The sequence below is a fragment of the Lissotriton helveticus genome, chromosome 11 (assembly GCF_964261635.1).
Source record: "Lissotriton helveticus chromosome 11, aLisHel1.1, whole genome shotgun sequence".
Classification (NCBI taxonomy): Eukaryota; Metazoa; Chordata; class Amphibia; order Caudata; family Salamandridae; genus Lissotriton; species Lissotriton helveticus.
Genome location: NC_136072.1, coordinates 209,386,443 through 209,414,179, shown reverse-complemented (window position 1 = coordinate 209,414,179; position 27,737 = coordinate 209,386,443). Strand labels below are relative to the sequence as shown.

At 44.7% G+C, this 27,737-nt stretch overlaps 1 protein-coding gene across 2 annotated transcripts in view; it reads left to right on the top strand.

Moving 5' to 3' along the window:
• The first annotated feature begins 4,900 nt into the window (after window positions 1-4,900).
• Window positions 4,901-27,737, top strand: part of GPR171 (G protein-coupled receptor 171) — a 69,826-nt gene continuing 46,989 nt past the window's right edge. The window contains exon 1 of one of the 2 annotated variants that reach the window (XM_078667398.1): window positions 4,901-5,130. The gene's annotated coding sequence lies outside the window, so the exon portion shown is untranslated. The remainder of the gene's footprint in view (window positions 5,131-27,737) is intronic. The other variant, XM_078667397.1, reaches the window with a different exon arrangement.

Genomic DNA, 27,737 nt, shown 5'->3' with positions numbered 1-27,737 from the left:
CCATCACCTGAGGGCCAGGGAGGTCGACGCAGGACGACGCTGGGGCGCGTGGTGTGCCGACGGCGCGGATCATCGCTCGCTCAGGTACACGTGGGTGCGACGCAACACCGAAAAGACTGTCCAAACCCGGTCACGCCCCTCCCTAGCAGGGAATTGACGTCATGGGGGATGAAGCCGCTGCAGCGCCCGTTGTTACCATCCCCTTCCAGCACGCCGCGACGGGGGTTCTCCCGCCATTCAGTGAGGCGAGTGACCCGTCCACGGCGTCGCCTCGATGGAAACTCTGGCTGGAAAGACTTGAGAACTACTTTGTGGTTACGCGTGAGACGGATGATGCAGTCAAACGATCCTTGCTACTCCACTACGCAGGGGACGAGATCTTCAAGCTCTTCAAACATCTCCCCAACTCGGGTGCGGCGACTAGCTACGCGGCCGCAGTCGACGCCCTCAACGGACATTTTGATCCCCAACTAAATGTGGACTTCGAGGTCTTCAAGCTGGGACAGGCACGTCAACGAGACGGAGAAACCCTGGACCAATTCCACACGCGAGTCAGGGAACTGGCCAGCTCCACCGACGAGGATCAACCCAGAGCCATTAGGAGGCAGCTGATTCAGGGATGCCGGGATAAGACACTGAGGGGCCAGATTCTCCGAAAACCTGGGATAACCCTGGAGAATATCCTCATTTTGGCCAGATCCCACGAGCTGTCAGATGCCAGAGCGGCGGCCATGGAACAGGCCCTACATAAGACCCCGATCAAAGTGGAACATATCAAGACGGAAAGGGCGGATGCGGTGCGGCCTCGAACACGTGGTCAGCCGCCGAAGGAATTTAGGAGGAAATCACCTCAAGCCCGGTGCGGATACTGCGGCCATGAACCACACGCAGCCAAGGACTGCCCGGCCCAGGGACAGACGTGTGGGAACTGTGGGATCCCGAACCACTTCGCAGCTGTCTGCCGCAGGAAGAACCAGTCCAGGAACCCCAAGAAGTCATGGACACCCACCAAAGCGGTCCGCCAACTGTCACTAGCTACAGCTGACCCGGGCCCAGAGAGGTCAGAGAGACACCTGCCCACGGTCTGCGACGACTCGGATTCGGAAGACGAGGAGGCGTACGTCATCTCGTTTGCCCGGGAACTCAGGCTGCGACGGCGGCCACAGCCCACATGTGTGGTGCAAATGGGACAGAACGAGGTGAAGGCGATCATTGACACGGGGGCCACCGTGAATGTGATGGGACTCCAGCAATTCAACAAATTACGTCCCCGCCCAGAAGTCCTACCGTCCAAAACGAGGATTTTCGCATATGGCGCGGACACGCCTCTACCCCTCAAGGGGAAGATCGTGATACCGGTTCGGGCAGACGAGAAGGAGGTAACGGCAACCATTCACATCATCAACCGGGAGGCTGATACTCTCCTGAGCAGTCACACGGCAGAAGATCTGAAACTGATAGCTTTCGCCAACCAGATCCGAGCCCACCAAGTGGACGAGCTGTTGGAGCGGTTCCCCGAACTATTCAGGGGACTAGGATGCATCAAATGCGACCCCATCAAACTCCACATCGATAAATCAGTCTCCCCCACGGCCTTGCGCCACCGCCGGATACCGTTCCACCTCCGACCCCTAGTGGAGAAAGAACTGGAGAAGTTGGAGAATCTGGGGGTAATTGAGAAAGTGACGGGACCCACCCCCTGGGTGTCGCCCATGGTGATAGTTGAAAAACCCAAACAGCCGGGCGAGATTCGACTATGCATCGATATGCGGTTACCCAACACAGCAATCCGAAGGGAGAGGCATCTGACGCCTACCATGGACGACATAGTGGCCGACGTGAATGGATCCAAATGGTTCTCTAAAATTGACCTCAATGCAGGGTATCACCAGCTGCCCCTTGCGGAGGAGAGCCGATTCATCACCACATTCAGTACCCACCTCGGCCTGCGACGATACAAACGCCTCAACTTCGGCATATCATCGGCAGCCGAGGTGTTCCAAAACACCATCAGAGAACTACTATCAGGACTGCCAGGAGTCATTAACGTCAGCGATGACATCCTAATACACTCATCCACCGCATCTGACCATTACAAGCACCTGCGAAATGTCCTGAAGAGACTGAGTGAACACGGAGCGACACTCCACAAGGACAAATGCCAATTCTTCCAATCATCGATTGAATTCTTTGGCTACCTATTCAATCAGGAGGGGATTCAGGTTGACCCAAGAAAATCCAAGTCCGTCAAAGACGCACCAGCGCCCAAATCGCCAACGGAGGTGAGGAGCTTCCTTGGGATGGCCACATACTGTGGCCGATTCATACCGGGTCTAGCTACCAAGAGCGAGCCATTACGAAATCTCACTAAATCAGACGCTGTATGGCAGTGGGGCATCAAAGAAGAGGAAGCATTCCGTAGCATCAAGGAGGCCTTACTGGAAAACGCGACGCTATCCTACTTCGATCCAGGGAAGCGCACCGAGGTTATCGTCGACGCCAGCCCGGTAGGCCTGGGAGCAGTCTTGACCCAAGAACATGAGCCCGGACAATGGACGGCCCTAGCGTTTGCCAGCAAAGCCCTGACCCCCACCGAGACCAGGTACGCCCAAATAGAACGGGAAGCCCTAGCGATTAAATGGGCCTGCAGCCATTTTCACCTTTATCTCCAAGGCCACCCATTTACCATGGTTACCGATCACCAACCCCTGGTACACCTCTTCAGGGGCACAGCTCCACATCCACCACCGCGCATTGAAAGATGGGTGATCCAACTACAGTCATACGGGATGGAGGTGGTATACCGACCAGGAGCCAAGAACCCGGCGGATTACCTGTCACGCCATCCTCTCCCCCAGGAACCACCCTCCTCCGATGACGACTGCGAGGAGTATGCCCGGTGGGTAGCCCTCACATCATGCCCCCTGTGTATGACCATCGACGAGATCAAAGAGGCGGCTGCTGATGACAACCCATACATGCGATCAATACAAGCTGTTCAGGAAGGCACATGGGCCAACTACCTGCACCCTCCCGATACCTGGACGGCAACAGACAAGGAGACCCTCACGAAATTCTGGCATGTCCGTCATGAACTCAGTGCCACAGATGACGGTGTGCTGCTGAGGGGAACACGACTGGTGATACCTCAACGTCTTCGTAACCGGGCCACCCAGCTGGCCCACGGCGGCCACCAAGGCACCACAAAGATGAAGGCCCGCATGCGAGAGAAGGTGTGGTTCCCTGAGCTGGAGACCATGGTCGAGGACTGCGTGAAAAACTGCCTACCCTGTCAATTGACCAGTGCTCCAGAGAGGCCGGCCCCAATCATCACGGAGGAGGCTTGCACGACGCCATGGACCAAAATAAGTGTGGATTTTGGGAGTTTCCCAGGAGAGGGGTATACGCTTGTGGCCATCGACTCGTACTCAAAGTACCCCTTGGTTGAAAAGATCGAATCCACGGCATTCTCGCATGTAGGACCCGCCTTAGAGAAAATGTTCTCCATGTTTGGCTATCCGGAGGAACTGAAGAGCGACAATGGTCCGCCCTTCCAAGGAGCGGAATTCGCCACTTTCCTGAAGGCCAGAGGTATCAAGCACCGACGCATAACACCTCAATGGCCGCAAGCGAATGGAGAGGCTGAGAGGTTTATGCGAACCCTAAATAAGACATTCCGCATAGCAATGGTAGAACAGGCGGACCCGGAACAGAGACTACATGATTTCCTACGGGACTACAGAGGGACTCCTCACTGCACTACCCAGAGAAGCCCTTGGGCACTCATGTTCCAAGGGCCCCGCAGAGATCTCCTCCCCACTGCCCCGGGGACAACACCAATCACGTATGACATCGAGGGGACCCAGGAACGGAGAAGGCAAAATAATCGGCGAACAAGCCAACGCCGGAGGGCGACCACGCGACGGCTGCGCCAGGGAGATCAAGTGGTCATACGGAACCGACGTCCGGGAGGGAAGTTCCAAACGCCCTATGAACCGGGACCGTGGACTGTGACAGCCACGAAGGGAACCATGGTGACCGCACGCAAGGAGGGAGAAGAAGTATCGAGGAACACCTCGTGGTTCAAAGCGGTGCCCCCGGGGATAACCAGCCATTCGGAAGTGCTGGAAAGCGTGGAGACAATGCCAAATGCTCTGACCCAAGAGGATGGAAGCAGCTCGCCGGCAGGGACACCAGAAGGTTTGCCGGAGTCAGAAGACGGACATCCATCATCGCAAACCCCCGCCAGGAACACCCCACATCATCGGGAACCCGGGCGAAGTCAGAACCTGCGATATAATCTACGGCCCAATCCACCCCCAAGTCAGAAGCTCAAAGACTATGCCTGTCAGCTAAGTTCCTGAACCCGCCAACAATGGACACGCAAGTACCGCACTGTTGTTTTTGTCTAAAACTAAGAGAGACTGGTTATCCCACTTCGAGATAATATGTGATTAAGACACACAAGTTTATAAAGTTGGATAGGGATGTAGTGCGGTTAGCACTCTAGTTTTACTGCTGCATGCATCCACACATCCGCAGGCCAGGCGTGGCCTGCGGGGAGCAATAAAAGGAAGGCGTGCGCTCGGGCACGTCACTTCCGACAGAGAGACTGGTGTGAGTCTCATCATTGTATGCTGCGCGTCCCCACCCCTGCGCTAGCATACCGGTGGCCTGGTGCCCAGCCTGGCACCAAACTACAAAACGTACAAAGATCTGAATTTCTGAAACATAATTTTCGCAACCTTAAGCAGATTTGTCGGAGGGAGGAGTTTAAAACGTATTTAATACGTGTGTTCATTAGTGTGACCAAAATGACGGCTGCTGCTTCATTTTGGTGAGAAAAAAAGTCCGCATGCGGTGTGGTTTTACGATCGCTCTCAAGAGGGAAGGGTGTTTGCGTTTCATTTCCTTTCTTCTTTGCATGCTGCGTAACAGACAAGCCTCTTCTTCCCCTTTCAGAATCTTTTTCTTTAAACGCCCACCCGCAAACCGAGAGTGAGATAATTTGAGAATCTTTCTTGGTAACTTCCCAGTCTTCAGCACACCTGGCGCTGCGTCGTTTCCAGTATTCAGCAGACTGAGGTACCCACACCGCGCCGTCAGCATGCTTCAACACAGGAAGTGAAGGTACTGTGCCAGCAGGTCTCATCTGTAGACAACTTTGCTTCTCAACATCAATTTCTTAAAAGCACATTGTTATTACTGGGTCTTTTTCTTAAGACCTTTCCGCTTAACTGCATAACTCTGAGATAAATATATGTTGAGATAGATTTTACTTTAGCTACTTTTTTATATTTCATTTTATCAAATACAAAAACATATGCTAGAACAAGCAGATGTATGTTGAAAATATGTGCAAGATAAGTCAAATGCCTGTCTGTACTCTCTGTGGATGTGTTAATGTGTTGATGTGTGAATGAACAGCCATGAATTATCTTTCTGTGGTGTTGCTATGGCAATGTCATGGCCTTGTACCAACCTGTGGTGTTTATTTGTGCGTCCTTCCTGTTTAGTCTGGTAATGAACTGCATATTTAGTTATTTATAAATAATTTAAAGTTCCAAGTAGTGGTTATGTCATGCTGTGTATGTAGCTGTAACAATGTAAAATAAGACCCATCTATCATCTTGTGAGACTACAGTTCAATTAAAGCGGCTCACAAATAGACTGCATTTTGCGCTTTATTGAGATTTGCGATAATTACTGCATGTCTGAAATGTTTCCCTTTCACGTTGATCCAGGAAAGACCTGGCGGCAAAGTCAAAGGGAAAAAAGTACTAGTTAAGTGGCAAACAGGTGAAAATCGGGGGAATAAAGTCAATATGTAATCATGCCGCATTGTGAGGAGGAAAACTCGGAATAGGGCAGTAACTGAGTGCCCCTGCCTTAACAAAGAAACAAATTGATACAGGAAGTAGGGGAAATACTTTAATAAGTTCATGTTCCATACACAAAAACAATCAGATTTCATGGTTCAACAGAATAGAAGACCGCCCTGCCTTTCCTGTGGTCAGACCAATGCTGTGTGCAGAACAATGAAGGAGAAGAGAGCACACTGACTCTCGTGTAAAAAAGTACCCCAAAATGAGAACGGATGTCCTGTCTTCCTTGCTCAGATGCCACTGTTCCTTCTGCCCCAAAACAAAATCAATCTATCTCTCTCTCTCTCTCTCCCTCTCTCTCTATATATATATATATCTATCTATCTATCTGTCTATTTATCTATCTAGCGTTCTAGCTATCGATCGATCTATCTATCGATCAATCTATCTAGCTCTCTGTCTGTCCTTCCATCTGTCTCCCTGTCTGTCTGACTGTCCAAAGAAGATATTTTCCCAATATATAATTTTTGGAGGGAACTCTTAGGCAGTCTATGAGGCACAGGAGCTAAAAGTTTCATCTCTTCGTCAAAATGAAAGGTTTTCAGACTTTTGCTGAAACATAAAAAAAATTTCAGCTCTCAAAAATAAAGGAAATAAAGGCAGAGGGTTCCATAATGTGGAGCTCCCATTTCTTTTTTAAAATTGTTGGCAGGGACTATAGAAAAGTAAATGAAGAAAGCAGAATTTCTGTGGGATAAGCGCCAGGACGCCCCTTTGCTGGGGCAGCTGTGCGCGGTAAAAGTAAAAATAACATAACATAACATAACATAATGATGAAGAAAATGTTCCATAAGAGCGAGTAAGCACTGTGCTGAAAAAAATGACATCAAACATGCCAATCTCAAATACAAGTCTCGTATGATTTGGGAGCCAATGTCATCCTATACGGTGTTAAGGTTTTTTTCAGCCCGTAAATAATATGATCCATGTAATTTTGAACACTCCGAAGTTTAGTTAGCAATGCAAGATAAAATTACAAAAGTCCACATGCGTCTAAACTGTATGTGAAAGCAACAGAAAACATATAATTGCACCAAGCAAATAAAGATGGCAGAAACAGGACCTTCTCAACCGATTATATTTGTTTATCCAGAGGCGATTGTGAATCCAACTCCACTCCAAGAGTTTACCCTTCATCCTCAGGCGTAGGACACAGGACCAAATATGAAACCGATGAAGAGGACCCCAATAATTGGGGCTATTTTCAGTGAGAAGAGTGTAATACTTTGAAGGGTTCACTTTTAAGCTGCCCACAGTAGAGCAAAGTCTTGACTATGAAGATTCTTCATTCTTTTCAACAAAGTGTCATAGTCAAGGTTGAGAGGTTTTGCAGTACCAGTGCTCCCACACCACAGAGTCCTCAGACCTAGGTAGATAATCTAACACAGAGCTGATCAATATCGCTACCCCCCTAGAAGATGAACATGCCATTCTAGTAGCAATTGAATCCCATACTATGTAAAATAATTCAACACCATTTTCGTTATGTGACTTTGATTCGCCTAAAGAAGAGGAATCTGTCAAATTTGACTGTATTTTGGGATGGTTTAAATTATAACACATGCATCTCTGCCCTCCTCCCCCGCCTCCCTCATGGCACCTGTGCTTACTTTAGTAATTCATGAGTAGGATAAAGATATATAAATTCTGTTTTTGTAAATCTATGCTTTAATATACAGTCTTTATAAAAAAAGACCACCCGGCTGGTGTTAGGGCATGACATTTGCTCCAAGATGGCTAAACCTTCTATTGTATACACACAAACTATGATTATTTCCCAATATCTACAGATGTAGCCAAAGGAGCTGACAAGAATGGAAGCCGCTCAACCATACGAGTATCAAGAGTTCCACCCCTTCTTTCCCTCTGTTTTTAGTTTTCTGAATAATTAAAAAAAAATCCCTATAAAAAAACTAAGCCATGTTGAGGGAACCCTGGAAAGCACTCTTCCTTACATAGGTCTTTTGCTGATAAGCAAACGCAGGAATCTCAAATAGGCTTGCATGGACTATTATTTGCCAGGCTGAATAACTCAGAGCCTAGAGGCCTGTGAGGTCATTGGTTCGGCAAAGTTCTTACCTTCTGGGCTAACCTTTACACCCTGGTGAGGTGGGAGCAGAGTAAGATCTGGGTGTTTCAGGTTGAATCCTTGCAGCTTCAAGGACTTCAAATCAATCAGAGACTTTAACCACGTCACAACTTGTCACAGGTGTTTGGGGTAGGGCCAGCTTAAAAACGATATGGTGCCCCTCCTAATGACCACCTCTGCCACGGAATCCTTCACTGCCACCCTTTATCAGTGCCCCAAAGTCTCCATAACCACTCTCTCTCAGATGCATTTAATTAGTTTTTTAGGTCCACTCATACCAGGGTAGGGTGTGAGAGCACTTTTCAAGAGAAGATGCGGCACAGCAGCCAGAACTGCCAAATCGGGAGCTGGGGATCCGGGTTCGACTCTCGGTGTTGGCACAACATCCTGTGATTTTGGGCAAATCACTTAATCTCCCCGTGCCCATGGACAGCACCTGGATACCCTCTTGGTTGATAAGCCGCTATATAAATCTACAAACTTAATTAACTTAACTAACATCACACACGTATTATACAGAGACAATCAATTATACGTGTGTATATCAGTATATAAGAAACATTACATAAGATAGAGGACTACAAGGTGTGGGAGTCACATGTCATCCATACTGATTTGCAGTATAGTTTAAGAGTGCTTGGTCTGGAGAAGCACAAACTTAGAATTTAAAACGGAACACCATGGATGAGGGATCTGTTTAATAATAAGAATTGATTTCTACCCAAATTAATCCATTTTTGCAAATTAGAATAATGAAAGACTGGGGGAAAAATCGTACTGCGCTAAAATATACCTTGCAGTTTTCATGCAGCTCTTTCATGACAGTTAATTGCTCACTGTTCTACATTAGGATTTTAACTTATAAACTGCAAGTAACAATAGGATTTTTCTGACAAAAACAGTAACCTACTGACCTCTTACACCATATGCACTTTGTGATAAGCATGGTACCCTTCTTTGCAGCAGGCATATTAACCCTCTGCGTTACCTTACCATGAGCCAAAACTCTTCCACTAGACAAAACTCCGAGCTCTCTTTCTTTTCAGGAAGAACATTAATCACCACAGTTATCTCGACATTGTTATTGTTGCCATTGCTGGAGGCAAAGAACACAGCAGCAGGTGCTTTCAAAAACCATAATATTGGGTGCCCCTATTCGAATTCCGCACCTCACCCTGTGATGAGTTGTGAACGAGCAGGTTTAGAGCGTAGGCATAACGAAACTTGAGGGGGCCCCCCTGCAAGGTACATGGATGGCCCCCCTCTGGACTCTATCAGGAGCTCTCCTGCTGAAGTGCTGTACTGAGGGGGCCCCCTGGAGCTTGGGGCCCCCCCTGCACCGCGGGGGATGTGGGGGCCTGTGTTATGCCCCTGGTTTAGAGGCTGCGGTCAGCACTGATGACATGAGCCGTGACACAGTTAATAGACACAATTTTGATGGCCCTCTGTGCTGGTTCCAGCACTCAGCTTATGGCACTTAGAGCAGTGTGTCGCTCTCTCCCGACAGATGCTGAATAGAAGATAACTTCGACACTCGACTCCCAGTGAGACAGCTGAGCTTTCCCATCCCTTATCCCTGCATTGGCAGCTGAGCCAGCACATGCCCAAAGCGGGAGAAAACTAAAACTGCAGGTATTTATTTTAAAAGATGAGTGACCTAGTAAAACTTTCTAGAACCCAGCTGATAATAGACCAGACTCTGTGCTTGACCCAAGATCCATCTGTGCAGGCCCAGGGGTCACCTTTGTTTTGCAGATTAAAGATAGATGGAAGTGCATTTAAATTGCGTTGAAAGGGTTTAATAGCAAAATGTGCTTAATTTAAGACACTTTACGGGTCTTTCAGCCCATCTCACTGCAGAGTCAAAGAGAGGAATAAGATAAAGATGCTTTTGGTTCATGTTTTGAATCTGTTGGCCTTCAAAGAGGGATGACCTGATACACCAGTAAAATGTCATAAAAACCAGAACTAGGGTCCTTTCTTCCATTGATTAATATCACTTATTTTAATCTGCTTCATTATTTACAAACCCAGCCATGCCCAGTCATAAAATTAGCACGTGTCTCTGCAGACTTGTTCAGCTGCAGCCTGCAAATGTACATGTAGCCTTTATTTTCAGTTGTTTTCACCGGGTTCCTTACTTCTCTGGGAGCGGCTGACTTTAGGCCTTGATTTAGAGTTTGACAGACAGAAGTTTTTTCCATCAGAGTGAAGTTCCCTGTTGCTATGAGTGGGTACCCTCCTGACAAATTCTGATATGTCTGCCAGCCAAGCGCACACCACTTGCATTTATTTACTAGAACCGCCATCACAAAGGTTGCTACAAATGCTTTGAACGTTTGACGGACGGCTCCGTCAGAATGACAGCGGTACCTCAAACGTTCAACTTTTTTTTATTTTCATAAAGAAAATCCCAAATTTGAATTGAAAAAAAAAACCAACAAACAATCCCCTCCCCCCACCTACCATGGAAATTTCCTCCCTGGCGTAGGGTTCATGTTGCTGTTTTCACTGCCCGACCATAACAGACACTGAAAACTCGCCATGTGTTCAATGAGTCTAATTAGGGCAGGCGAACAAATTGCCAAACTTCCAAAGGCCCTTACTGCATTGGGCCATCTGGGGTGTATGTAGGTGGTGGAGACGGAGCAGTTTCCACCTTCCACATAATCAAGTACCAAATCAGACCATTGGTGTCAAACAAACTTTCCCTTTTCAGATAATTATGCTCTGACCATTGTTTGACGTAATAAAATGCAAGGTCTTCTTTAAAGAGCTCTCCATCTCCAACTGGAGCTTAAAGGAAAACTTCCTGCTACCAAACCACTTGAGACTTAGCCATGCGGGCACAAGTGCTAAGGCACGCATGCCCTGTTGCAACATATCACCAAAAACTAAAGTGCAAAGCGCTGACAAGATGGCTTAGTGCGCTGAACTATTGTCCCTGGAACATTTGATTTTCGGGACCTCACTAATTTGAATTGTGTGATTCAGACTTCTATCTTTTCGAAGATCAGTAAGCTCAATACCTTTAAAATCGGTAATAGTAACACCTGGTATTTAGATGACGCAGAAACAGGAGAAGTGCAATAATAATAAATAATAATGCCTGTTTTCTCCCATGCGTGAATACCAGGGGTATCCCAGAATCTGGAACCAAATCATATAAATTGATCCAGCGGTTATCAATTTTACAATGTGCCACTCCATTCCTCTCTAGTCTTGAACAGGCATTTACACCTACCATCTAGTACAGGATGTTGTGTTTGCATTGGTCAGAAAAAGCAACAGGCACTTTTTCAATCATTGTTGGTGCAAATGTTGCTCCAAATTGCCCCTTAGAGATGCAAAAGTGCCTGGAGCTATACACAGTTACATAGCACCAGTGAAGCATGCTTGTATTTATACCTATTGTTCACTAAGTAGATTTGTCTGCTGTAATGAGAATACGATTCTTGGTCATACCACCTGGTAAATAGAGTGCCCTAAAACTCAACAGTAATATTAATTGATTGCTTATATTGTTACAGTATGTTGACATAAATTACCACCCGCGTAAGATGTACCAGTATTAGACTGGGAACCAGTTTCATAGAAAAACAAACTGGTTAAGGGCTGTTAGACCTGCCATCCTTGGCATGGTTTTCCCCCTTACCTTTCACCTTCAGACATCCTGTTTGCTGACTTTGTTTTTTCTGGCTTTAGGACTCTGCGCATGTTACCACTTCTAACCAGTGTTAAGTGCTTTTAGATTTATATTCAGTTAATTTAATTAATTAATTAATTCGTTTATATTCAATTGGTAGAATTAATTGACCTGCAAGTCCCTAGTAAAGAGGCAGTACCTGTGCCTAGGGCCTATAAATGACATGCTACTAGTGGGCATAGTGCCATCCACTTTAGTAGCACTTAAAATATGTCTCATACCTGCCATTGTAGCCTGTGTCTGCAGTTTTAAATTGCCATTTCAACCTTGCTAAAATACTCCTTTTTGCCAGGCCTAATCCTTCCTTTTTAATACATGTAAGTCACCCCTAGGGTAGGCCGTGGAAAGTCCAGAGGGCAGGGTGCAGCGTATCAAAAAAGATGGACATGTACCTTTTAGTTTTGCATGTCCTAATATTAAAAAAAAACATTCATTAATTTTTCACTTTTGTAAGGACTACTTCTCCCATAGGATAACATTGGAGTTCCCTTATTACACTTAATAAGCTCTAACTTTCAAAAAGGAACAGCTGACTCATTGAGGTTTGGTGTTTTTGGATTTGTAATGAAAAACCCTAACCTATGGTGCAGTTGGATTTTAAATTGCAATTTTGAAAATGCTGCTTTTAGTTGGCATTTCCCTGCCTTATATATTTGTGCCTGGAGCCTTTCTCTGGGTCACATGACTGGGAGTAGTTGAAAGTTGGGCTTTGTGTATTCCTCCTAGACAGCCAAACAAACTTGGGAGCAACGGTGTGCCTGGATGGGACATCATTGGAAGGGTAGGAGGGAGGAGCTAGACACAGCCCCACACACGTGAATAGGCTGTGGCTTTCCTCCACACAAACTGCTGCATACCACTAAAACTAATCTGGGGCCAGGGCAAGGAAGAGAGGGCACCTGTGCACTTCAATGGTAAGCCTCTAGGAGTTTCTCTCCAATTAAATGGCACAACTGGGTATATATACCGGAGCTCAGACACCAACTCTTCAGTAATCTTCTGGAGCTGTGGATACTCTGGTAGGAAGAAGGGCTGATGTGCTACTGAAAGGACTGTCACTCTGCTGAATTGCTGCCATGCTGTGCTGGCAATCTGCCTGTTGTCCTCTTGACTGGGTGAGAAGGAGTAGACCTGCATCTGTTGAACCCAGAACCACTAGAGTGACTCCAAGTGCTAGTTGGCTGGCCTCCTAACATGAGCCTCATGGACAGACGGCTTTAACAACCTCAACCCCAGCACCTGGATTCTGCGAGTCTGCCCTGCCACGAGGTGCCACCCCAGTCCTGAACCCTTGGTACTGAGCCTAAAGTGCTCTGCCAAACTCTGTGATTCCAGCGGAACTGATGCATCTCCTCTGCTTTATGGCACAAACCCGAGCAGAAGTGATGTATCACCACTGCTCTGTGGATTGGCCCTCTCACAAATACCCACATCACCTCGACAGCCCGTTTCGGAACCACTGCTGTATGATGCATCCTCGGTACTGGCCCTCACATCCCTCGTCAATGGCAGCCTCGACGATGATGATGGACTCCGCATCACAGCATCCCAGCTCCTCGGAGCCGACACATCGCCTCAACTGCATAACACATCCTCAATGGGGGACTTTGAATTGCAAGCTATCATTTACCGGATCATCGACAACAACCCAGGCCCTCGCGTTGCAGCCTCGCTGCATCTCAGAATCATTGCATTGCTTCTTCTGTGTGACACATCTTTGACATGGATCCAAGCAATACTCCATCATCCAAGGTCTAAGGTACTGTTGTTAAGCGGGTCTTGCTGGGTCACAGCTATCGTCCTCTGCTCTATCTCGATTTGCCTAAACTTGTGACTTTGTCCCTTTTCGTCCCGATATCCACATTTGGCGATTTGTGCTTTTTGACGCTATTGTCACTAAAATCTTTAAAACTGCAGATCTCCGGTTCCACTGATTAGAGATTTGGTGTTTTGGTCTTGCTTCATTCATTAAAAATAACTCTTTTCTTCTAACTTGGCGTGACATACTTTTTGTGTGGTGTGTTTCGCTTTATTACTGTTTGAAGTGTTGTAAAATACTTTACACATTACCTCTAGGTTTAGCCTGACTGCTCTGTGCCAAGCTTCTAGAGGGTTGAGCACAGGTTATTTTAGGGTTGACTTGTGCCTTACCTTGACATGTATCATGGTTGCTGATGAACCAGGGTTCAGACCCCTGTCAGCCAACAACCCCAAATTCTTACAAGGGTCAATTTACACAATGGCTGGTTTGAGGTCACAGAGATATCGGGGGCCAGAATTACTGAATATGGCTTACATTTTCCAACCGCAATCCAGTCACAACAAGTTTTGTTCCGGAAATGGTAATTAACTATGCAGACTGAGGAAAACAAAGTCCTTATCCACATGGCAAATACAGTCACATTTACTACCAGCTCTGAGTAGTTGGTTAATCTAAGCTGGTGACCAAGGAGCAGTAGGGGTTGGAGGGTGCAAGGTCAGTAGGGTTTTTTCTGGGCAGGGTAGGCCATTGTGTGTACTAGCAGTTTTACTAAATGTGGATTCTCGCCTGGTAAAATCGGCTACTAGGTTTACACATCTGATAGTCATGATAGGGTTCTGAGTTAGATGTGCCGGTGTACAATGTTTTACTTCCCTTATACCTGTTAAAGATGGTCAGCAATGTGAAGGACCAATGTAAACATCAGTTTTACAGTGTGAATATTTTATGTTTGTGATAAGAATTCATATTACTATGTGCATTCTGTATAAATATATCAGTTTCTATATCTAAAGATGGATATTCATTGCTTTTCAAAGAAATTGTGTTAAGCATAAAACTGATGGCTATTAATGGTTTTTCAAAGAAATACACTTAAAACAAAAAATAACAATAACTAACGTTGTGCATACCTACGCAATAACCTGATATATGCCAGCAATAGACAACTAGCCCTACAAAGAAGAGGCAAGGTACAACACACAAGTTACAGTAGTGAACAGAATAGCACCAATAAATGCTGCCTGCGTAATATGAAACAGCCTCAATGAAACATGTGTGGACAAAGGGTCTATTAAGTGTTGGTGATCTTTGGTGGCATACCATGTGAAAATATGAGTATGTGCTCAAGATGACCCTAACTTTTCTGAAATTCTTCCAGATAAAAAATGTCATGTGTGCCTGAACATTTTGTGCCTTCAATTTAACATAGGCTTGAACAAATCTGGCACCAAGGATCCTAAGTGCAGTATGTCAAGCAAGTTGTAGGGTAAAGAAACAAATACCCTTTTTTTGTTCCTGGCATACTGCAAACGGAATTGCCTTAAGACACTTGAAACGTATCAATTAAAGGAAGTAAGGCATAGGAAGAAACTTGCTCAAATTCCCACGATTTGATGAAGGAGGAAGCTAGAATTTCACACAAACCTCTAAGGGCCAGTTTCACAATGTTTTTACATGCTTAAGTGCAGGTTTTCGCATGTGGAAACAAAAAGCAGTCATCAAGTACAGCTGTTTTTATTTGAGTTGCATTGTGTGTGGAAAATCACCAACTCCTGTGGAAAAAAAACTCTGCACTTTTAAACTCACTCTTCTACAGTAAATGCTGAGTGTGAGATGTGGAAAAATGTAAGCCAACAATGTGCAGAGACATCACTGGAATTCACATCATCGATGTGCACTGGAAGTGACATCACTTTTTTCTCACCAAAACCATCTTTAAAAGAAGAAACCAAACAACATGACTTAATTTCCCATCATTCATTTGCATATGAAGCAACACCAGATCTTGTCATCTCCCTACTTTAATCAACTCTTCAGGGCATCCCATCACCCAGGCGCCCCAACTAAGGGTGGGCATAGCAAAGCATTGCCTGTTTAGGCCTGCTGGGCCAAACAAGTCATGTGCCAGAACCCCTGTCCCATTGAAGCATAGAAGGTAAGATAAAATCATGGGCATCACCCAGCAACCCATACTGCTAATCCCACAATCATACCCAGATGTTCATGATGTAGACGCTCACATAGTATTCACACAGAACATAGATACTACCTCATACACCTCTGAATATTTACCACACACCCAAAAAATGCAGAAATCATGCTAATTAACTCACTCTGCAGTACTCCATGCACCAGACCCCACATACCTCTCATCACCTACAAGTTTGACACCCTCTTCATGACAGGAATTGGATTCATGCTCACATGTTTGCACATTCTAGATGGCCTTTTTCCAACATAATATTCATCAAGGGAGGATGCATCACACCATAATTCTTCCTTGTCCTTCACCCTAGACAAGCATGTAACACTCAACTCCATGGAGCTGCTCACATACCACCACCTTCCACCTCATCTGAAGGCCTCATGGTCAAAACATGGACTTTGTTGAACAATTCTCTTCTCAATGCCTCATCCATCCAACATGCCCACATAACTCTCATGTGTGACTTCAACCTCCCAGACAAGACAAACTAAAAATAATCCAAGAGGCACCCTCTTCCTCCTCATTGAGACACTTTACATGGTACAGAATGTCACACAAACAACACCTGTAATGCCACATCTTCAACTTTGTCATCTCAACATCACCAACCATTCAATGCAAACCACCCATATCCCTGGACTGGACTGTCACTTTGCTACCCCTATCTCTCTGCCCAGCATCCTACCAATAAATCAAGGTCAACACAAAAAAGAAGACCAAACATTCAGATCCATCATACATATTTCCACAGGCAATATCATCTCTCACCCTGTTAGCTTCATGTCCTCTCCCAACACCCTTCTAAACAAATTCAACAATTGTTTGGAAAGCTATGTGAACATCCTCACCCCATATACACCACACAAATGCAGGCCAAATCCTTCATCACCTGGGTACACAACCTGCTGCTGGACCCACCTACTCCTCACTCCACAGAAAATTACAATGTCATCAGGCTCTTCTTCAGTGAAGAAATACAGAGTATCCAACATCACATCAACGGCTCCAAACCTGCTTGTTCCACTCCTTCCTGTAAAATCCCACAATGGTGAGCCTTCAAAGTCCTATCTCTCCTATTTATCACTGACATACTGAAATCCCACAAAGCAACTTCTCATAAAGATGATGTCTTACTGTAAGAAATTGGGTTATTGGTTGAGGGAGTTGGAAGCCCCACTCAGGCAACAACCACAATCCTTTTTAGGGTAAACCACAAAAGTGACAATATTAACCTGTGCTGAACCCTCTACTAGCTTGGCAGAAAAGCAGTCAGACTTTAACTTAGAGGAACTATGTTAAGTAGTTATGCAGCACACAAATATTAATGAAGTGAAAACACAACACAAGAAAAAGACAACACCAATTCAGGAAGTAAGGTGAAATGTAATAAATAAAATTACACCAAAACAAATAAAATATAATCAATAGAACTGGAGTAATGAATTTCTAGATATTTTTGCGGAAAAAATAGCGCTTAAATGATGAATGTGTGGAAGTCTGTTGCAAAGCCAAGAGTTCAGGCCAATCGTGGTGCAACACAGTTAGACTGCATGTGGTGAATTTGGCCCAGTCTTGGCTTACCTTTGGATTTAAGAAGAGATTTCAAAGAAAAGTTACTGCGAAGGAAAATTTCAGCGGGGTCAGGGGAGTGGGCGGTGTCCATGGAAAAGGGATTGTCGCCAGAGAGTCCCTGGAAGTAGTTTTGCTGAAGATTTCTACCTTCAGACTTTGTCACTTTTTTAAAGTCGAAAATCTCCAGCAGGACGAAGCTGCAGGCTGTAGCCAACAACGTCTCCAAGAGGGCGGATACCTTTCGTAGAGGTCCAGCTGCGCTGGATTTACTGCTGCGGATTACAATAGCAGGAACTACCACAGTGTCAGGCCGACCAGCGATATACCTTGGGCTGATTGGTGTGCAGGTAGATCCCAGTCTTGTGTCAGCTCTCAAGCCACTTTCTAGTGAAACAAACAAGTCCCAACTTTTAGGGTTAATCAGTTAGTCAGGAGCAGCACCTTCATCGCCACCACCAAGGGACCAGGACTAGAGGGGCATCACTTGGGAGCAGAGGCAAGGCACAGGGTTCAAGGTCTTAGGTGTTTGGTAAGTACCTGTAGCTCACTCAGGAGGCCAGCAAACTAGCCCTTGGAGTCACTCTAGTAGTCCAATGTTCAAGCAGCAAAGCAGGCCTCAAGCCACAGGGCAGTCCTCAAGGGTACAAGGCAAGCGTCAATCAGTCGGTCATTCCTCCAGAAGCAACAGAGCAGTCCTCTGAGGTACAAGACAGGCTTTAAGGAGTAGGACAGTCTCTGAGGGTACAAGGCAGTTCTTCTTATGTGATCTGCACGTCCAGGAGTGTACTGAAGAGTTGGTCTGAGGATGGACTATTTATACCTTGTATTTATTTATTCATTTATTTTTATTTAACCAACTTTATTTCCATTGAAGAATTCAATGAACATGAATAGAGCAATGCTCAGAAACCGAAAGGTTGCAACAGTGCCCAGTAAAAACGTTTACTATAGCAAAGCAACATCCATCAGTACGGCACTGTACACGCCACTGTTCAGGCGAAGTGTCGTTCTGAGCTAATCTTCATTTGTTCTGTAAGTATCCTGTATGAAAGTATACATTAAGCAGGCTTATAATATGTTGTAAATGTAATATATTGGTTTTCTTTTTCTCCAACCTCTTGTGTGAAAATAAAATCCATATAATTTGTATGACGCAATATTTTAATACATAATTGAAGCAAGGGGATGTTTTTATTATTTATAAATTCCATGTCTCTTGTGTTTCTTTGTATAAATCAATGAAGACGTGTATGGGTCATCTCTCTTGTTCTACATTTTATCAATGCATAGACTGATCATCTTTAGCAATAATTTTTTTGTCAAGTTTCTGTTTCAAGCTGATGTGGGGTTTCATGACCTCCAGACAACCACAATAAGCTCAAAGTCTGTCGCAGCAGAAGAAGCTGCTTTCCGGTGTTGAATCCAGCTGTAAAATTTGCATTTTGAATTGTTTAAAACCTCCATCTAGTTAATATTTCAGCTAAATCTTTTGAAAGAGTAATTATATTTTAATTTGTGATTAAGTTCAGAAAATTATATTAAGTCCTGCACAAAATATATTCTCATGTGCCTCGTATATAATTTTTGGCATCTCACCTTCATGAAAAAAAAATTCAGATTTCATCACAGTTAAAACGAATCACATCAGATTAATCCACAATGTGCTAAAGTCCATATGACTTTGTTCATCGTAATGAATTGGGACAGGATGGAGGGAGAAAACTGTAGAGTCAATTCTCTTTTCCTGAAGTAACAAACATTGTGGTTGCACAATAACTTTTCCCAAGAAACAAGGCTCAAAGATGCCAAAAAGGTAAAACAAGATATTGAATCTAAAACAGTCAGCAGGCGACCTTATATTTTTTTTACTAAAAAACTTTGAAGCCATTACTTTTGCTGAATAGTCAGTTAGTAAAGTCACTTCCATTGACACCACCACAGTGACGGTAATGGTGGCCTATTGGATCTCTGACACTCTTCCCATCAGCTACAGAAATGACTATTATGTAACCCCTTCATCCCACCCTCTACAGAGCTAACTATCTTCTGACTGGTTGCCACCAATCAATGAATGTATCTCAAGTTTAAATTTGGGTTTCCTCATTGCTGACCTAGCTTTCCAATTTCACATAGCACAATTTTACTTTTTCTCTACAGCATTGCATCAGAATTACAAAAACTCTTCGTATTTCTATTATTTTTGTCTACTTACAGCATAACACCACCCTTGGAGGAGAAACCTTCACTTGTTACGTTCTTCTGTCAAGAGTTTAGGGACTAATTATGAGCTAGCTGGAATGTTGTGCAGGGATACCCTACGGCTGGAATTACTATTACTAGGCAAAATCTCTGCATGGAAATTCACCTATTATGGCCTTATAGCCCACTGCCGATGGCTATACCAGTTGTTAAAGGCCCTGAACCCGAGTGACAAGCTTGAGCCACAAGCAAGGGTATATAACAAGGCAGAGGGCCTTTATCAATCAGTATTAACCCACAGCAGAAGGGCTATAATATTTTTAGAAAACCCTACCAACTAAGGTTGAATGTTCTAAATTAAAAGGGAGGAACATAAAGACAAACTTTGGTATGCTGACGCTCCAGTAGAATACCAGCCATGATAAGCCTGGAGCTACTTCATTGCTTTCGGGGGAACACTTAACATTCCAATGTTGCAATACAAGTTAGACACATCTGAATGGCAGATTAGTTAGGACATGGAATTACCGAGTAGAATTCTTCCTGGTATTCCGTATTCTGAGGATTTTAAGATTCCCATTTTTTCCATCTGCTCCGAGTAGGTGGCAAATGGGAGCAGTGACTTCTCCTCAGGGCACAGATGGAGGGAACGGGAAGGCAGGGAAGCGGGGGAAGGGAAGAATAGTTTTGACAAAGTGGACCAATGCATGCTCCCCCTTGCAAAGAAAGAGTTTGCCAGAGACTGGGGGATGAAGCTTGACTGCTGTTGAAGCTAAAACCGCATGTGATTTTACTAGCTGGAATTTCTGGCTGGTAAATTCAGGTCTGATGTTACCTGCGCCTGGCAAAACGGGGTGTGGGAACACTGGGCCAGTCGTGATCAGACAGAGCGCAGTTCCACACAGGAATTTCACTCCTTGTGACTTGCAGCTCCAGCCTCGAGCTTTATCAGGCTGTGATGGTCATTGTCTCTGATATGGAAAAAACATTTATCAAAAAATCCCTTGGAGAAAAAAAAGGATAATCTATCATGTTACCGCTACTCTCAAAGGGTACTTTCGATAGTTGTCACACCTCATGTGAGTGCTTGTGTTGAAAAGCTCTACATGCATCAATGTTGCCGTTTGTGAATCCTTAATTGCGAAAATTAAGGATTCGCAAATGGCAAGGCATGAATAATTCGCATTTTATTTTGCGAATCGGTATTTTTCCTTAATTGCGATTCACAATTTGCGAAACGCAATTAAGGAAAACCCTTCCCATTGATTCCTATGGGCCAATAGGCCCAGGAATCAATGGGAAGGCATTTTCAATTTGCAATTTTGAAATTGCGAATCGCAATTTGAAAATGCAATTTCAAGGGTGCAGGGGGGGTCCAAAGAACCCCTGCCTGCACCCCTGAAATTAAACTTAACTGCAATTTACACACACACATGTCCCAAGGACATGTGTGTGTGTAAAATTCAACTTTCACAAACGCATTTTTGTGCATGTTTTAAGGTTTTCGGTAAATTAGCACGAGGTTCAACCTCATGCTAATTTACCGCTTCCAAATAGATAATTCGCAATTTTAAAATGATCATGCATTGCATTTCAGAAATCTGAAATTGCGATTTCTGAAATGCAATCGCAATTTTAGAAATCGCAACATGATTGCGATTCCTAAAATTGCGAAATACATGATGCATTGCAATTTTGATAATTGCATTCGCAAACGGCCGAAAATTGCGATTAGCACCGTTTGCGAATGCAATTATCGTTGATGCATGTGGGCATTTGAGTTCTGACAATCCGCCTTCTGCAGCACTCTCTGACTCCCAACCTGTCATGGCTTCTACTACTATATTAAAGCAATGCATCCTGTTCAAACTGAATCCTTCAGCGCAAACCTTTAATTTGGGTGGTTTCCTCTGCATCTAAAACCTTTTTGACACTCTAAAACTCACTTTGCCAGTATATTCTGACTCCCTATACTGGATGAATCATCCTATTAACATTTATCTAAAGGCTCACTGCAAAAGCCCTTCCCTATTTGTTCCATCTTTGAAATGTTTCTGTTTGCTACCATCTTTGATTCCTGCATGCAACAATTGTTTTTTTACCTCTCCGTTCACTTCCCAGTTTTTCTTCAATATAGTCAACTGAAGACTCACATAACCAGAAAAAAATGCCGAAATGGATACGTAATGCAAACATTTTTCTATAAAACTACTCAAGCACGCCTGCAAAAAGGTGCCTACTCTCTCTGTCAGTACTGACAACAAAGTGCCAAAATTTATGTTCAGGACCAACCTCGTTTTCCTGCACCCATTGTGGTGGATTTAAAGAGGGCTCATGTACAAGAGCTTCCATTTTGCAAATTCACGTTTGAACTTTACATCTTTAGTGACATTTAACATACTTTATTATTATTATTAGTGTGTTTTCTACAACGCACAGCTACCCCAACGGGTTGTCCCGGCGCTTCCTGTGCGATCTTAAGCTGAACTAGATGTTTTGAGGGGGGTATTAGCAGAAAAGGAAAGTTTTTAAGGCTTTCCGAAAGGGGAGTTCTTCCTGGATGGTCCGAATGGCAATTGGTAGCTTATTCCAGAGGGCAGAGGCACATACTTGAAAAGTTTTTCCGCCTGAGCGGGTTTTTTTAAAATCTGAGAGTGGTAAGAAGGTTTTTTGAGGAAGAACGAAGAAGCCTGGTGTTACTATAGGGGGAGAGGCATGTGGAGAGGTAGGCAGAACCCTTTCCCCTCACTGCACGATGGGCCAGTACTAATGCTTTAAATTCTGCCCTTTTTTGTATGGGCAGCCAATGTAGTCTGCGGCGATGGGGCGAGATGTGCTCACGTAGGGGTATACCACCCACCAGCCGTACTGCAGCATTCTGGACTGTCTGGAGTGGATGGCAAAGACCTGCAGTCAGTCCAATGTAGAGGCCATTGGCGTAGTCCAGATGGGAGGTGATTAGCGCCTGGACTATAATCTTCCTGGCGTTGTTAGGTAAGAAGTTGATGAACTTTTTCACCATCCTAATTTTGGTAAAGCATGCTGCAGAGACTGTATGTACTTGTTGTTGGAAGGAGAGGTTAGTGTCCCATCTGACCCCTGGATTTTTCACCGACTCTTTAGGCTGGGGAGGGGCACTCAGATCAAGGGGCCACCAGATGTCTGGATCCAACGGAGACGGCTGGTGAAAGAATAATACCTCCGTTTTCCCGGCGTTAAGTCGGAGGAAATTGTAGTCCATCCATTGCGCAATGGTACGCAGGCAGTTTTTTAGTGGGTCAAAGGTAGATTGAGTGATACTGTTAAAAGTGAATAAAAGTTGAATATCATCGGCATAGGAAGTGGCCTTGATTCCAGTTTGGGCCATGATTTCAGCAAGGGGTGAAAAATAAACATTAAATAAGAGGGGGCTCAGAGAGGAGCCCTGGGGGACTCCCCACCGAAGCGGACGGCTGTCCGAGGTGTAGGGGGGGGTAAACACTGCTTGCGTCCGGTTGGACAGGAAAGATGCAATCCATTTTAAGGCCGTACCCTGGATGCCTTTTGAATGTAGGCGGTCCAGGAGGAGGGGGTGGGAGACGGTGTCGAATGCTGCCGACAAGTCAAGCAGCACCAACACCGCTCTTGATCCCTCGTCCATCCTCCAACGTATGGCATCGGCCATCTCTATTAGTGCGGACTCGGTGCTATATCCTGGTCTAAAGCCGTGCTGTGTGTCGTGGAAAGCACCATGTGTTTCTAAAAAACTTGCTAGTTGTTGCTGTACAAGTTTTTCGAGCACTTTGGCAGGAGCTGGTAAGAGAGAGATAGGCCTCTAGTTGGCGGGTTCACCAGGGTCGGCATTGGCTTTCTTCAATATGGGAACTAACCGAGCATGCTTCCACGAATCTGGGAAGATACCGGTATGCAGGGAATCATTCCATATCCCATTCAAGATGGGATTAAGAAGAGGTGCCAGGGATTTATATTGCTTGGCAGGCCAGCGATCAAGAGGGGAGCCAGATTTACATTTTAAGAGTTCTTTTAAGGATTAATCCAAGGTAATCTCTCTAAAGTTAGAGAAAGTGCAGTCAGGTCCCAAGGTGACAGTACTGGTTACCCGATTGTCTGGATTAGTATTGCTAGGGAATGAGTCATATATAGTGGCAATTTTGTTATCGAAAAAATCAGAAAGACTGTTACATAGTGTCTGAGACAACAAGGGGGGTTGTTTGAGAGCTGAGGGGTCGGTAAAGGTTCTGACTGTATTAAATATTTCCCTGGATGATCCCTGTGCACGGTAAAGTTTTTCTTCCAGAAAAATTCGTTTGTGCTCAGTTATTTTTTTCCTATACTCTTTGAGGGCAGATTTGTATAGGAGCTTACGGTCAGGAGAATAAGTTAATCTCCAGCATCTCTCAAGGAGCTTACATGCCGATTTACATTTTCGAAGCGTATCAGAGTACCAGGGGGCAGAGGGGGTGGCACGGTAGGTTTTAATGGGTCTAATTGGGGCAAGATGGTCAATGGTGGAAGAAATCCAGCCATTGAAATTAGTCAGTCTGGCATCTAAGTCAGACACTGTATCAGAGGGATGGATGGGGGAAAGATGAGCAGCTAGGCTATCAAGGGAGATCTTACTCCAGTTTCTACCTTGTAATTTAGCCGGGCGCCTAAGACGATCTTGGTGGTGCAGAGAAAAAGAGAATGGAATAAAAAAGTGATCAGACCAAATCACCCGGAGGGGTTCATTTACGGATAGTCCATCCAAGTTGGTACAAATCAGGTCAAAAATATGTCCGGCATTATGTGTAGGACTGCTGATAAGTTGGTTTAGCCCTCCATCTGATAATGTGGAAAGGAAATTAATAATAGTAGAATCCGAGGGATTGTCAACATGAAGGTTGAAGTCCCCAAGGAGAGTAAAATTTGCATAACGCAATGCTGCTTGCAAGACAAAGTCTAAGAAGGCTGGTAGATGAGATGTTTTAGAGTTAGGGGGACGATAGACCAGAAGGCCAGAGAAGGTAAAATTGGCCACCATTTTAATACAAAAGGGAAGTGCTTCAATACGTTCTAATTGTATGTAAGGGAAGAAGGAGATAGTCCACTGAGATCTATATATTATGGCAACTCCTCCTCCAGGACGAGTGCCCTGCCTGTTAGCACACAGTATGCTATAGCCAGAAGGTATGGCTAGGCATATTGCGGGATTAGTTTCGTCCTCTAACCAGGTCTCGGTTAAAAAGAGGAGATCCCACTTATCATCTTCCAGAGTTTGGGCAATGTCAAGAGAGTGTTTTGCTAAAGAACGGCAGTTAATCATTCCAGATTTTATGGATACAGAGTTTGTAGTGGGAGAGGGAGGGCCCGAGGTTCCTGAAATAGAACATTTGTACCTTATATTATTATTAGGCTGTCCAGGGCTGCAAGATGTAAAAGGCAGATGAGGAGTGAGATCTTGAGGGGTAATTAGTGCAGAGGTACATTGATTGGGCTTAAGGTTCATAAGCATAGCCCTGTCATAAGAGATGATGGATGAAGAGTTGCAAAATGTTGCAGTACTTACGTCTGCGGCCGCTTCCTGGTCGCGGACGGGCGCAGACGGGCAGGACTCTGGAACGACTCCGGCACAGGTCCGGCGGGTCCGCAGATCGCGTCCGCTCCGCGGAGGCATTACCTTCCGTTTATATACTGGCCAATAGGGTGCGTGTAAACGCGGCCCCAAACTAAGATGGCCACCAAAGTAGATTCTACCTGCCCGGGACTCGGCTGTCTCAGCGCCCAAGTCGGCTGGTGTTGGTCCGAGTGGCAAAGTAGCGCTTATTAAGTCAAGGGGGGGCAGGGGGAGAGTTACCACCACTTATTTAATCAAGCTGGGGAAATCACACGAAATTTCCTAACAGTATTGCAAAGCTTCGTGGTCAAGCTAAGAGTGCACTTTGCACATACATGCTCACGTACTCAGAAAGTGTTCTACTTACCAAGCACATTTCTTTGTGAGCATTTTATCACAGCACTGTACATTCTGGTAAAGAATCAAGTATACTGAGCACTCTGCCCTTGTATTTTGTTGTCTGTTTGGAAAGAGCTCCCTATCGATAAGACACATAAGAACATTGATAAAAAGACCTCAGACACAGTAAGAACAGAACTTGCTTTGATTATATAAGCTGCTTCTGAGCTTTGGCTCATCACAGGAGCACTTCCATGAATTTTCTTGGACGTTCCCCTGTGACTGATTGCCAACCTTGCTGACTTCCATCACTATCCTGAAAAGGACAGCGGTCTGTTCTACACCAGACTGGCTTCCTGATATATCACTCATACAGGGAAATGGGGAGTTAAGCTGCTCCAAGAGATCTGGCAGAATACACTTCTTACTATGCTCTCTATCGTATAGTTAGTGATAGGTAGGATTATTCTTATGAAATATTTTCGTATATTCATAGAATCATTGCAGTGTTATAATGGTCAAATTATTCTTCTTCTTCACCATTCTTGTAATGCTGGTAATAATGCTTTGTTTCCTTCTACTGATAGAAACAGCAGCTCTTGCATTTTACACAATAATCCAATTGCTTCAATAAATGTTTGAAATGCCAATTTGTGTGTTTCTTGTGTCTCCCTTTGGGCATGCTAAAGTTAACTATGATACGGTGGATCTGTTCCAACGATTTCTTCCGGGGTGTCAGACTGGTCATGTTCTAAGGTTGCAGACACCATCTGGTACTCTATCAGGTTTAGAGGTCCAGATGCCTCACTGTGAGCTAGCTACAAAAAAGGGTAAACACAGACAAGTCCTGGGACCTGGGTAGAATACTGTACAGAAAGGGAGTGGTCCCAGTCTTGCAATTAAAAAAAACATGTAATTAAATGCCAGCCGGCATTAATTCAAATTACACAACACAATAAAGCGATCAATATTATTTAATCACATTGAGCATCAGAATAAATCTGGGACAGCGTATTATATCAAGTGCCCCACGAAGTGGGGGAAAGAAAGGGGAAATAGTAGGGTGCACTTTGTTAGGATTGGGGGAGTGAAAGAGAAAGGTAGTGACATCAAATACATTACAATTAGAGCCGGCTTCACTCGGCTATACAATAATCATGGAGACCTGTAAAAGGCCATAGTTTGCAATACACTATCACAGTGAAGCAAGCACTGTTGATCAAACTGGTATAGGGCAGTGATGTAGTCGACGTTTCGACCCCAAAAGGTAAGTAGGCTGTTTGGGTCCTTACCCCGGGGTCTTCCTCAGGACTAAGCAGGAGGCACCAGAGTCCACCCTTTACTTGATGGAGGATTTAAATGTTGATGGGCTTCTAGGGCTCCGAAATGACAGTGAAATGGAGCGATGTCACTTATAATGTGTAGTGGGGGAAGCCTCCTCACATACACTACTTGTGTTAGTGAATTAATGTAGAAATCTGCTAAGCCCCAGTGGTTCCATAATTACTGAAAAGGAAACACAAAATCTCGTCCTTATTCCTATTCAAGAGAGTTACCAAATTTTTGTTAATGCGTCCGTCTCCTGGAATTGAGCTAACCAGGAATCGGGCCAACATATGCTGATGATATGAATGGACTCAGTCCCCGAATTTAGATGTCTATGTTTAGTAGGAACCGCACAACACCATCCAAAAACCATGAAGTTTGAGCAACCCTTTATGCTCTACGCGCTTGTACATAAAAAAAGTTACTACAGCCATCCTCAGACAGACCCTGAAAGGTTTGCTGACCTTTCTACCAGGCAGTTCCATTAACAAAGCCATTATATCTTCTGTCTTCCAATGGTGAAATATCCTTATAGCCGTTAGGAAGCACCATAACTCTCAGATATGGTAGTAACACAAATTTGTTTCGCAAGCTCTACGGTTAACAAAGATTACACATTTTTGTAAACCTATGACACAAGCAGCCTGTTTCATTAGAGGTCTTTGATAATATGACAGAACTATTCCAACTCACTGAGAACTACACTGACAACATCTGATGGCAGCAGTCATCCCATTCAAAACACACTGAAACATCCACAAGGCCATCAACACCATCACAACACCATGCCTAGCAATCAAGATCAACAGCTGTGGCATAGCACAGACAAAATGAAACAGTAGAATCTCCAGACTGGCAAGGCGGAACTGCAAGAACTAAACAACATTATCCAAGCACTCTACTGTTAAGTGCCCATGAATGGGAAACACTATCCCAGTTGAAATATAACAGGCCACACTCCCTCTCCAGTTCCAGAAGGAGTTGAAAGCTTATGTATGCAAGCAATAGCTTGAGCCTTCATGAGTCCTCCACAGCTTGTCCTGCAACAGTGTCAACA